The sequence below is a fragment of the Mercenaria mercenaria genome, chromosome 11, assembly GCF_021730395.1.
Source record: "Mercenaria mercenaria strain notata chromosome 11, MADL_Memer_1, whole genome shotgun sequence".
Lineage (NCBI taxonomy): Eukaryota > Metazoa > Mollusca > Bivalvia > Venerida > Veneridae > Mercenaria > Mercenaria mercenaria.
Genome location: NC_069371.1, coordinates 81,697,568 through 81,711,069, shown reverse-complemented (window position 1 = coordinate 81,711,069; position 13,502 = coordinate 81,697,568). Strand labels below are relative to the sequence as shown.

Genomic DNA, 13,502 nt, shown 5'->3' with positions numbered 1-13,502 from the left:
CAAAGGTCAAATTCAAGAATGACTTTGTACGGAACATTTCTTCTTCATGCATGGAGGGATTTTGATGTAACTTGGAACAAATGTTCACCACCATGAGGCACCCTTGTTTTTAGAATTACGTCCCTTTGTTGTTACTATAAATAGATTTTATTGTAACTTTTTTATTACTGGCGGTAGAGAAAAATCGAGACCACTTTTCTGTGGTACAGCATGCATGTTACATCCAATTTTTAGGTGTATTTTGACCTATCTCTACCTGGTAAAAGGTTTCTTGTGGACTAATATTATATAGCTTTTTTTTTTTTTTTTTTTTTTAAAGATTAATTTCCCTTTGTTGTTACTATAAATAACTTACATGATAACATTTTTATAATCAGCCAAAAAAATTCAATATGAAAACAACTGTGGGTTTTTATAAATGCACAAGTGTGTTGTTATAACATATTGTATATGTAGTACAATATTGTTTATACATCATTGACAGATATCAGTTCATTATGTTATACTGAAGTAGAGAAAATTAGGTGCCTTCCAGTAGGGGACTTTGTATTGCATGGCAATACTTCATTCACTTGTTTATTCTGTTCTATATAACTAATAATTTTTGAAATCCAATTTAGCAAAACAGAACTTTAAAAAAATCCAATATAGGAATACTGTCAGCAGTTTAGTTTCTTCTTCCTTTCTGAAGTAGTTTTCCTAGGTTTTAGTTTTGTTATGTTCTTTTCTTTTGTAGATGTCTTTGTTTAGCTCTTCTGAGTGCAAAATGCAAAGATGAGCTTTTAGGATTATTGAATATGGGTTGCCATCTGTCATCCATCCTTCATCCACCATTTCTTTAAAGAACATCTCCTCATCTTCAACCAAACTTAATAGGAATAATCCATGTATGGTCCCTTCCAAGTCTAGGACAATTCTGTGCCACGTTTTAGTTGCCATGGCAACCAGAAGGTAAAACTTAATCTTCTCAGAAATTGCTGGCTCAGTTTTGAAATTATTTCTCAGAAATGTTCCTTTGGGTGACCCTCTACCAAATTCGTTCAAATCCTTCTGTTAGTATCTTGTCAGAACCACTTGCCCTATTTCAAAAGAATTTGCTTCACTCTCTATCAAAACTGTTCAGGCAAGATGTGAATCTCTGGTGAGTGATTTAGGGTCATGATGACTCTCTTGTTTAAAAACAAAATTGCATGTTGATTTCAAGGACAGAATAACCAGCATTACATTATGATTACTGTGCTTGGGACCTCTGTGGCCGTGTGGTAAAGGTTGCTGACTTAAGATCATTTGCCCCTCATCAATGTAGGTTCAAAACCTTGCTTGGAATGTAGATCATGCTTGAAACAATGATCAGAAATGTTCCTGTGCTATTCAAAAGTTGGAAAAGTCACCATATGACCTACACTGTCAACCCAACAGTTTTAATCACTGTGTAATGATTTCCATGGTTACTGTAGGTGTTCCGAAGGTCTAGTGCTAACACTCTGGTTTGAATCCCTGTCCAGGCAGTTAAAACTTCTGAATGTCTCTCATGTAGCTACTGGTTCTTCCAAAGAAAGAAGGCTCCGTGTGTATTGGTGCTCTACACAGAGCATGTTAAAGAATCTGTCTGTCTATTTATAAAGAACAAGGCTTAGTTAGCCAGAAGGTTTCTCACTTTCTCTGTGTTCTCAAGTGCTTTGTCTTGCACTGTTTGCCTGTTCAGATCACGCTGTATATGCAGTGGTGGAGAAAGAATTGGCAGACTGAGTGGCTTCTGTTGTATGAATGTGAAGCACCTTTTGACATGTTTTTCATTGAATGGGTACCATATTATTATGGTATAATATGATTTGGTGTGTGCATAACGTTACACGGTAGCCCTTATAAGTCTAGATTTTGTTCAAGAATATCAGTTTTATTTGAATCTGTAAGCTTGCAATAGCAAGGTTTTTGTCGAGCCCGCTTGAGGAAGCGAAGACATAGTTGTCAAATGGCTGTTTGATGTATGTGTGTGCGTGCGTGCGTCCCTCCGTGCGTGCATGCACCATCCGGATTTGTTTGTCCAGACCATAACTTTGACATGCATTGAGCAATCTTGTTTATATTTGGCATGAATGTTAACCTCAGTGAGACAGAGTGTCAAGCGCAAACCCCAGATTCCTTTCTCAAAGGTCAAGGTCACACTCACAGGTCAAAGGTCAAATTCAATAATGACTTTGTCTGGAGCATTTCTTCTTCATGCATGGAGGGATTTTGATGTAACTTGGCATAATTGTTCACCATGATGAGACTGAGTGTCAAGCACAAGAACCAGGTCCCTAAATCTAAGGTCAAGGTCACACTTACAGGTCAAAGGATACAAGAATGACAACTTTATCTGCAGCATTTCTTCTTCATGCATGGAGAGATTTTGATGTAACTTGGCACAAATGTTCACCACCATGAGATGGAGTGTCATGCGCAAGAACCAGGTCCCTAGGTCTAAGGTCAAGGTCACACTTAGAGGTCAAAGGTCAGATACAAGAATGACTGTCCGGAGCATTTCTTTTTCATGCGTAGAGGGATTTTGATGTAACTTGGCACAATTGTTCACCATCATGAGATTGAGTGTCATGCGCAAGAACCTAGAATTACTTCCCTTTGTTGTTACTATAAATAGCTTATATTGTAACTGTTTTATTACTGGTCGTAGGGAAAAATCAAAAGCATCCAATTTTGAGGTGTATTTTGACCTATCTCTACTGGTTAGGATTTTTGTGTTGCCTCAGATTTTTCTTTTTAAGATTTACTTCCCTTTGTTGTTACTATAAATAACTTATATTATAACTTTTTGCAACCTTTTTTTTTTATTTGGCATAAATGTTAACTTTGCCTCATTGAGACAAGGAGTGTGGTGTGCAACTCCCAGTCCTTTGGACAGCTGGTGGGCTCGACATGTTGCCCATGGGCATGTAGTTTTTTTAATTTTCACAAATTATCCTAAAAATATGAAGAACATTTGTTTGTTTGAACATATCATCATTTGTAAGGGAAACAATTCTAATATTTTCAATTATGTTTCCCATATGGATGACAACAAATATCCTCAATAGTTAATATTGTAAGATAATTACATTGATTGATCTTGGTGCTTTAGTTGCAGCAATGGAGTCATAGGGTAACAGCAGAAGCATATTCAACACTGGATGATTCCAGGACATTCCTCACTTCAATTGCCCGTAAAAATGTTTTATGTTTTTGGTGTGTTACGATTACATACATTGCATGATTCATGCAGTTAAAGAGTCCTCTGTTCTGTCTTAAGTACAGAAGTCTAGTCAACTGTATATATTTCTTCCAATAATTATATTATAATACAATAAAACAAAAATATATGTTTTTTCTTTCTTAGAAAATTAAATTTATACTGTCTGTTACTGAAATGCAAGGATAAGGAGGAGAAGCATTCTAGACTGTGATTTTGATGCATTTGTTAGTTAACCTTTACCCAGCTGAATTTCTATAATGGACTGGTCCATCTTTCAATTCGGCAATTCCATTTATTATTTGAAGGGGGTTCACTGAAAATTTACTGGCTGAATAGCGAACAGTGCAGACCATGATCAGACTGCACGGATGTGCAGGTTGATCTTGGTCTGCACTGGTCGCAAAGGCAGAATCACTTGCTACCAGCAGACTATATAAAGGTTAAAAGATCGACAGTTATAATACATTGCAGTTTGGAAAGGGATGTAACTCTGAAAAGCTGATTTTTTTATGTTTTATATGTTTGTATGTACCAGGTTTTGTATATTTGATTGTTCACATGCAAGCGGTGGGAGGCTTTTGATATTGTTGTTAGAAATGTCTGTTAAATGGTTTGTACTTCACAAACTTGATCTTTTATCTGCACAAAAGTGGTAATATGACAGATGCTATGTTTACCAAGAACAACAAAGCATGAAAATTATCAGATGAGCATTTACATTCACCAAGTTTTCTTTGTTGTATGAGCATTAACTTTCCTTTAAAGTATTTTATGAGAGAGAGAGAGATTCATATTTTTACTTGAAGGTTAAAGAAGACAAAACTTTTTTGCACCCAGTTTATTGCATATGTCTGCTGCAATGTAAAATGCAAGAAACTGAATTCCGAGTAATTCGCAGTTTTGTTTGACTATTTTGGTGTTTTGCATTAATTGTCCCATAATCATGGTGTTTCATCAAAGGAGACTTAAGGCTTACCTCCATCTGTCCATCCACCAGTACATTACACAAAGTGGGATCTTACGTACAAAAATACTTTTTCATGAAACTTGGTACATGGATAGATGGCAATATGGAGAATATGCATGCCCTTTTCTTTGATTTTGTTTCTATGGCAGCAAACTGTGGTTGCTAAGGCAACAGGCATTCCAAAAGTATAACAGAAAAGTGGCAAAGTGGGATCTTGCAATAACTTTTAAAGATATTTTCAGTGTTAGATTGGATAGTTGGCAATTTCTGTTTTATACCCCAGTCACACATATGGCGCGGATAGATACGTGTAGCCACGGATAGACACGTAGTAATCCGTATCGGTCCGTACCTGAGCCGTACCTCAAAGTAGTAATCCATATTAATCCATACCAACACTTGGTCAAAACGTATTCAAGACTTATCCTAAACTTGCAAGTTTCTCCAACTTTTGGACATGCACAAAAGTTTGAGCGATCTGTAGCCATATGAGCGTGACTTTAGTCCAACTTGGTTGAAACTTATTTATCCGTAGTTATCCGTACTGAAATGTACCTTGCCATATTGATCGTAGCTGAACGCATTTATCCAAGGTCGACCGTATTTAAGCGTAGTTCAGCGTAGTTCACCGCAGACCCGTCCACGCGCTGGGCAAGTTGCCAGGCGCAGTAAAATGTAGTTCAACATAGTACTTATTTGTGTCTTGTATTTTTAGCTCACCTGAGCAATGCTCAGGTGAGTTTTTCTGATCGCTCGATGTCCGGCGTCCGTCGTCTGTCGTCTGTCTGTCAACATTTAGCTTGTGTATGCAATAGAGGCTGTATTTTTCAATTAATCTTCATGAATATTGGTCAGAATGATAACCTTGATGAAATCTAGGCCGAGTGTGAAAATGGGTCATCCTGGGTCAAAAACTAGGTCACTAGGTCAAATCAAAGAAAAACCTTATGTATGCGATAGAGGCTGTATTTTTCAATTAATCTTCATGAATATTGGTCAGAATGATAACTTTGATGAATTCTAGGCCGAGTTTGAAAATGGGTCATCTCGGGTCAAAAACTAGGTCACTAGGTCAAATCAAAGAAAAACCTTGTGTATGTGATAGAGGCTGTATTTTTCAATTATTCGTCATGAATATTAGTCAGAATGATAACCTTGATGAAATCTAGGCCGAGTTTGAAAATGGGTCATCTTGGGTCAAAAACTAGGTCACTAGGTCAAATCAAAGAAAAACCTTATGTATGGGATAGAGGCTGTATTTTTCAATTGATCTTCATGAATATTGGTCAGAGTGATTGCCTTGATGAAATCTAGGCTGAGTTCGAAAATGGGTCATCTCGGGTCAAAAACCAGGTCACTAGGTCAAATCGAGGAAAAACCTTGTGTATGCGATAGAGGCTGTATTTTTCAACTGATCATCATGAAATTTAGCCAGAATGATTACCTTGATAAAATCTAGGCCGAGTTCGAAAATGGGTCATCTGGGTTCAAAAAGTAGGTCACTAGGTCAAATCGAAGAAAAACGTTGTGTATGCAATAGAGGATGTAGTTTTCAATTGATCTTCATGAAATTTGGTCAGAGTGATTGCCTTGATGATATCTAGGTCGAGTTTGAATATGGGTTATCTGAGGTCAAAAACTAGGTCACTAGGTCAAATTAAAGAAAAATCTTGTGTATGCGATAGAGACTGTTTTTTTCAATTGATTTTTATGAAATTTGGTCAGGATGATTGCCTTAATGAAATCTAGGTCGAGTTGGAATATGGGTTATCTGAGGTCAAAAACTAGGTCACTTGGTCAAATCAAAGAAAAAACTTGTGTATGTGATAGAGGCTGTATTTTTCAATTGATCTTCATGAATTTTGGTCAGAATGATTGCCTTGATAAAATCTAGGTCGAGTTTGACCATGGGTCATCTAGGGTCAAAAACTAGGTCATATCTAAGAAAATGCTTGTTTTATCGCAAGAGACCAATTTTTTGGTCCAATCTTAATGAAAATTGGTCAGAATATTTGTTTCCATGAAATCACTAGCTCAAACATGTTTTACACTGTTATGGTGTGTTTCTTAGGTGAGCGACCTGTTCCTCACCATTTTTCCCGTACTAAGACATACTGCTCTCCGTACTAATCAGTGTCCGTCCCCCACAGACCAATCCCATCTGCACCGTACCTTAACGCACAGACATATCCGTATGTGTGACTGTAGTTTAAAGCTGATGTGGTGACAGATGTGGTTGCTATGGCAACAGGTAGCCCATATATTTCACAAAAAGTGAATTCTGGATGACTGTAGAGTACAAGACATATTTTCAAGAAACTGTACAGGTAGAAGACAATTTGGAGAACATTAGGTTTTTTAGCCCACCATCATCAGATGGTGGGCTATTAAAATCACTCTGCGTCCGTGGTCCGTCCGTCATTCCGTCCGTCCGTCCGTTAACAATTTCTCGTTATCGCATCTCCTCAGAAACTACTGGGGGAATTTTGACCAAACTTTGTCAGAATGATGTATTGGTACCCTAGTTGTGTCCCCCTGAAAATCAGACTGGTTCAACAATTTATGAGTGAGTTATGGCCCTTTGTTTATTTCTATATTTTACATAGATTTATATAGGGAAAAACTTGGAAAACCTTCTTATCCAAAACCACAGAGCCTAGGGCTTTGATATTTGGTTTGAAGCATCATCTAGTGGTCCTCTACCAAGATGATACAAATTATTTCTCTGGGGTCAAATATGGCCCCGCCCTGGGGGTCACATAGTTTATAGTGACTTATATAGGGAAAAACTTTGAATAACCCCTTGTCCAAAACCACAGGGCCTAGGGCTTTGATATTTTGTATGTGACATCATCTAGTGGTCTTCAACTAAGATTATTCATATTATACCCCTAGGGTCAAATATGGCCCCGCCCTGGGGGTCATATGATTTACATAGACTTATATAAGGAAAAACTTTGAAAATCTTCTTGTCCAAACCACAAAGCCTAAGGCTTTGATACTTGTAATGTAGCATCAGCTAGTGGTTCTCTACCAAGTTTGTTCAAATTATCACCCTAGGGTCAAAAATGGCCCCGCCCCAGGGGTCACATGGTTCATATAGACTTATATAGGGAAAAGCTTTTAAAGTGTTCTTGTCAATAACTACAACATTCAAATTTGGACCACATGTATATTTTTGAGTGGCAAGATGACCCTTGACATGAGTTGACCTTGATTTTGACCTAGTGACCTACTTTCACATTTCTGTAGCTACAGCCTTCAAATTTGGACCACATGTATATTTTTGAGTGGCAAGATGAACCTTGACATGAGTTGACCTTGATTTTGACCTGGTGACCTACTTTCACATTTCTCAAGCTACAGCCTTCAAATTTGGACCACATGTATAATTTTGTGCACTGGAAAAAACTTTGACCTTGATTTTGACCTAGTGACCTACTTTCACATTTTTGAAGGTACAGGCTTCAAATTTGGACCATATGCATAGTTCCGTGTTTCAAAATGAAATTTGACATTGATTTTGACCTAGTGACCTACTTCCACATTTCTCAAGCTACAGCCTTCAAATTTGGACCACATGCATAGTTTTGTGTACCTAAAAAAACCTTGACCTTCACATTGACCTAGTGACCTACTTTCACATTTTTAAGGTACAGGCTTCAAATTTGGACCACATGCATAGTTTTGTGTACCGAAATGAACTTTGACCTTTACATTGACCTAGTGACCTACTTTCACATTTTTAAGGTACAGGCTTCAAATTTGGACCACATGCAAAGTTTTGTATTCCGAAATAAAATTTGACCTTGATTTCGACCTAGTGACCTACTTTTACATTTCTCAAGCTATAGCCTTCAAATTTGGACCACATGCATAGTTTTGTATACCGAAATGAACTTTGACCTTTACATTGACCTAGTGACCTACTTTCACATTTTTAAGGTACAGGCTTCAAATTTGGACCACATGCATAGTTTTGTATTCCAAAATAGAATTTGACCTTGATTTTGACCTAGTGACCTACTTTTACATTTCTCAAGCTACAGCCTTCAAATTTGGACCACATGCATAGTTTTGTATTCCGAAATAGAATTTGACCTTGATTTTGACCTAGTGACCTACTTTTACATTTCTCAAGCTACAGCCTTCAAATTTGGACCACTTGCATAGTTTTGTGTACCGAAATGAACTTTGACCTTAAGATTGACCTAGTGACCTACTTTCACATTTCTGTAGCTATAGGCTTCAAATTTAGACCACATGCATAGGATTGTGTACCGAAACAAACTTTGACCTTGACATTGACCTAGTGACCTACTTTCACATTTCTCAAGCTACAGCTTTCGAATTTGGACCACATGCACAGTGTTGTGTACAGAAATGAAATTTGACCTTGAGGTAGTCAGTAAGTCTTGAAATCTGGAACACTCAAAAATGGCACATTGGTGGGCGCCAAGATCACTCTGTGATCTCTTGTTTACATTATCTGTTTGTCCGTCTATCTGTCCTTGGATTCTGCCATAACATTAAATTTTAAGAGATTATTTAATGGAATTTTAGAGATAGATAGAAGGCAAGATCATTTTAACTTGTTCCTTTATCTGTCTCATTTTCCATTTCTGGCCATCCGTCAAACATAGATAGATCCTGCATTAAATTTTGTAGTAAAAGTTCGACTTATCGATTGTGGATCATTTAGAGAGTATGCAGGTCTTTCAATTAAGTTTGATTTAAAGTTTGGTTCCTATGGCATCCAATATGACAAATGTCCCTTCTTAAGTGGTGACTTACTGCTGGGCAATATTTTTGTGTAATCTTGATGCTTTCTTCTGTAGACACTTTCCTGGAATCTGTAAGCAGAATTTCTAACCAACTTTTCCCAAAATGCTTTGAACATACAGAATTAACAAAAAGACTGAGAATGTTCATTGTATTTTGGGAATGTAGAATCTGGTGATGAATTAGGTCGGAGCAACAGATTGAAAGGAATGTTAATGGGTGATAACAGGTTGCTTTGTTAATGCTAAAATGCATTAAATTTTTAGTACTTTCCATATTGAAAGCAATTGCAAATATAGCAGCTAATACAAGATGTATTTCCAAAAATAGGTATGTTTTAACAGCACAATGGAAATATAATTAATTTATCACCTAGGTGCAAAACGTGGGCATGTGTTTCTTTATTTCAATGTAGTTATGCACTCCTTATGTGTCAGAAAAGAAGGGGCATACTACAGTTGTTTGTTTCTGTGATTTTCCTTGTTGCTACTCTGTTACTTATCAAAACAATTTGTCTCAAAATTACTGTCACCCTCACAGGTTACCTTTAAACTTTAGAATCTAAAATTTATTGGTACTGTTTGCTCTTTCAGCTGAATGCTTTAAGAAGTTAAGTTCTGTGTCCAATGCTTACAAGTCTACCAGTCTATGTCCAATGCTTACTAGTCCATGCCAAATGCTTACAAGTCTACCAGTCTATACCCAATGTTTCCCAGTCTATGCCTAATGCTTCCAAGTCTATGTCCCATGCTTCCCAGTCTATGCCCATTGCTTAAAAGTCTACCAGTCTATGCCTAATGCTTACAAGTATGCCAGTCTATGTCCAATACATACTAGTCTATGCCTAATGTTTCCCAGTCTATGCCTAATGCTTCCCAGTCTATGCCCATTGCTTACAAGTCTACCAGTCTATGCCAAATGCTTACAAGTCTACAAGTCGATGCCTAATGCTTACAAGTCTACCAGTCTGTGTCTAATGCTTACAAGTCTACAAGTCTATGCCAAATGCTTACAAGTCTACAAGTCGATGCCTAATGCTTACAAGTCTACCAGTCTATGTCTAATGCTTACAAGTCTACCAGTCGATGCCTAATGCTTACAAGTCTACCTGTCTATGCCTAATGCTTACAAGTCTACAAGTCTGTATCTAATGCTTACAAGTCTACCAGTCTATGCCTAGTGCTTACAAGTCTACCAGTCGATGCCTAGTGCTTACAAGTCTACCAGTCTATGCCTAATGCTTACAAGTCTACCAGTCTATGCCCAATGCTTCCCAGTCTGTGCCACATGCTTATACGGCTACCAGTCTATGCCTAGTGCTTACAAGTCTACCAGTCCATGCCTAGTGCTTACAAGTCTACCAGTCTATGCCTAATGCTTACAAGTCTCCCAGTCTATGCCTAATGCTTACAAGTCTACCAGTCTATGCCCAATGCTTCCCAGTCTGGCCCAATGCTTATAAGCTACCAGTCTATGCCTAGTGCTACAAGTCTACAGTCGATGCAGCTTACAAGTCTACCAGTCTATGCCTAATGCTTACAAGTCTACCAGTCTTATTGTCCATCAATGCTTACAAGTCTACCAGTCTATGCCCAATGCTTCCCAGTCTATGCCCATAATGCTATAAGCTCACCATCTATGCCTATGTGCTTACAAGTCTACCAGTCTATGCCTAGTGCTTAAAAGTCTCCCAGTCATGCCTAGTGCTTACAAGTCTACCAGTCTATCATGCTAGTGCTTACAAGTCTACCAGTCTAGCATTGCTAAAAGCTACCATCATGCTAATCTTACAAGTCTACCAGTCGATGGCCTAATGCTTCACAAGTCTACCAGTCTTTGCCTAATGCTTACAAGTCTACCAGTCTATGCCCAATGCTTCCCAGTCTATGCCCAGTGCTTACAAGGCTACCAGTCTATGCCCAATGCTTACAAGTCTGCACGTCTGTATCTAATGCTTACAAGTCTGCCAGTCGATGCCTAATGCTTACAAGTCTACCAGTCTATGCCTAGTGCTTACAAGTCACCAGTCGATGCCCAATGCTTACTAGTTTATGCCTAATGCTTCCAAGTCTATGCTCAGTGCTTACAAGTCTACCAGTCTATGCCCATTGCTTAAAAGTCTACCAGTCTATGCCTAATGCTTACAAGTATACCAGTCTATGTCCAATACATACTAGTCTATGCCTACTGTTTCCCAGTCTATGCCTAATGCTTCACATACTATGCCCATTGCTTACAAGTCTACCAGTCAATGCCAAATGCTTACAAGTCTACAAGTCGATGCCTAATGCTTACAAGTCTACCAGTCTTGATCTAATGCTTACCAGTCTACCAGTCCACCAGTCTATGCCAAATGCTTACAAGTCTACAAGTCGATGCCTAATGCTTACAAGTCTACCAGTTGATGCCTAATGCTTACAAGTCTACCAGTCGATGCCTAATGCTTACAAGTCTACAAGTCTGTATCTAATGCTTACAAGTCTACCAGTCTATGCCTAGTGCTTACAAGTCTACCAGTCGATGCCTAGTGCTTACAAGTCTACCAGTCTATGCCTAATGCTTACAAGTCTACCAGTCTATGCCCAATGCTTCCCAGTCTATGCCACATGCTTATAAGGCTACCAGTCTATGCCTAGTGCTTACAAGTCTACCAGTCTATGCCTAGTGCTTACAAGTCTACCAGTCGATGCCTAATGCTTACAAGTCTACCAGTCTATGCCTAATGCTTACAAGTCTACCAGTCTATGCCCAATGCTTCCCAGTCTATGCCCAATGCTTATAAGGCTACCAGTCTATGCCTAGTGCTTACAAGTCTACCAGTCTATGCCTAGTGCTTACAAGTCTACCAGTCGATGCCTAATGCTTACAAGTTTACCAGTCGATGCCTAATGCTTACAAGTCTACCAGTCTTTGCCTAATGCTTACAAGTCTACCAGTCTATGCCCAATGCTTCCCAGTCTATGCCCAGTGCTTACAAGGCTACCAGTCTATGCCCAATGCTTACAAGTCTACACGTCTGTATCTAATGCTTACAAGTCTACCAGTCTATGCCCAATGCTTCCCAGTCTATGCCCAATGCTTATAAGGCTACCAGTCTATGCCTAATGCTTACAAGTCTACCAGTCTATGCCTAGTGCTTACAAGTCTACCAGTCGATGCCTAATGCTTACAAGTCTACCAGTCGATGCCTAATGCTTACAAGTCTACCAGTTTATGCCTAATGCTTCCCAGTCTATGCCAAATGCTTACAAGGCTACCAGTCTATACCCAGTGTTTACAAGTCTAGCAGTCTATGCCTAATGCTTACAAGTTTACCAGTCTATGTCCAGTGCTTCCCAGTCTATGCCAAATGCTTACAAGGCTACCAGTCTATACCCAATGCTTACAAGTCTACCGGTCTATGCCTAATGCTTACAAGTCTACCAGTCTATGTTCAAATGCTTCCCAGTCTATGCCCAATGCTTACAAGTCTACTAGTCTATGCCTAATGCTTCCCAGTCTATGCCTAATGCTTACAAGTCTACCAGTCTATGTCCAATGCTTCCCAGTCTATGCCCAATGCTTACAAGTGTACCAGTCTATGTCCAATGCTTCCCAGTCTATGCCCAATGCTTACAAGTGTACCAGTCTTTGCCTAATGCTTACAAGTCTACCAGTCTATGTCCAATGCTTCCCAGTCTATGCCAAATGCTTACGAGTCTACCAGTCTATGTCCAATGCTTACTAGTCTATGCCCAATGCGTACATGCTGACAAGTCTACTAGTTTATGTCCAGTGCTTCCCAGTCTATGCCCAATGCTTACAAGTCTACCAGTCTATGTCCAATGCTTACTAGTCTATGCCCAATGCGTACATGCTTACAAGTCTACCAGTCTATGTGCAATGCTTACTAGTATATGCCCAGTGCTTACAAGTCTACCAGTCTATGCCTTAGGTTTACCAGTTTATGCCAAATGCTTACAAGTCTACCAGTCTATGTCCAATGCTTACTAGGCTACCAGTCTATGTCCAATGCTTACTAGTCTATACATAGTGCTTACAAGTCTACCAGTCTATGTCCAGTGCTTACAAGTCTACCAGGCTATGTCCAATGCTTACCAGTCTATGCCCAATGCTTACAAGTCTACCAGTCTATGTACAATGCTTTCCAGTCTTTGCCCAGTGCTTACAAGTCTACCAGTCTATGTCCAATGCTTCCCAGTCTATGCCCAGTGCTTACAAGTCTACCAGTCTATGCCCAATGCTTACCAGTCTATGCCCAATGCTTACAAGTCTACCAGTCTATGCCTAAGGCTTACCAGTCTATGCCCAATGCTTACAAGTCTACCAGTCTATGTCCAATGCTTCCCAGTCTATGCCCAGTGCTTACAAGTCTACCAGTCTATGCCTAAGGTTTACCAGTCTATGTCCAATGCTTCCTAGTCTATGCCCAGTGCTTACAAGTCTACCAGTCTATGCCTAAGGCTTACCAGTCTATGCCCAATGCTTACAAGTCTACCAGTCTATGTCCAATGCTTACTAGTC

The 13,502-nt window shown here is 39.0% G+C and overlaps 1 protein-coding gene across 1 annotated transcript in view; it reads left to right on the top strand.

Annotated features, from left to right (window-relative positions):
• Nucleotides 1–13,502, top strand: part of LOC123531250 (polycystin-1-like) — a 243,770-nt gene that overhangs the window by 32,353 nt on the left and 197,915 nt on the right. The gene's annotated exons all lie outside the window — the stretch shown is intronic.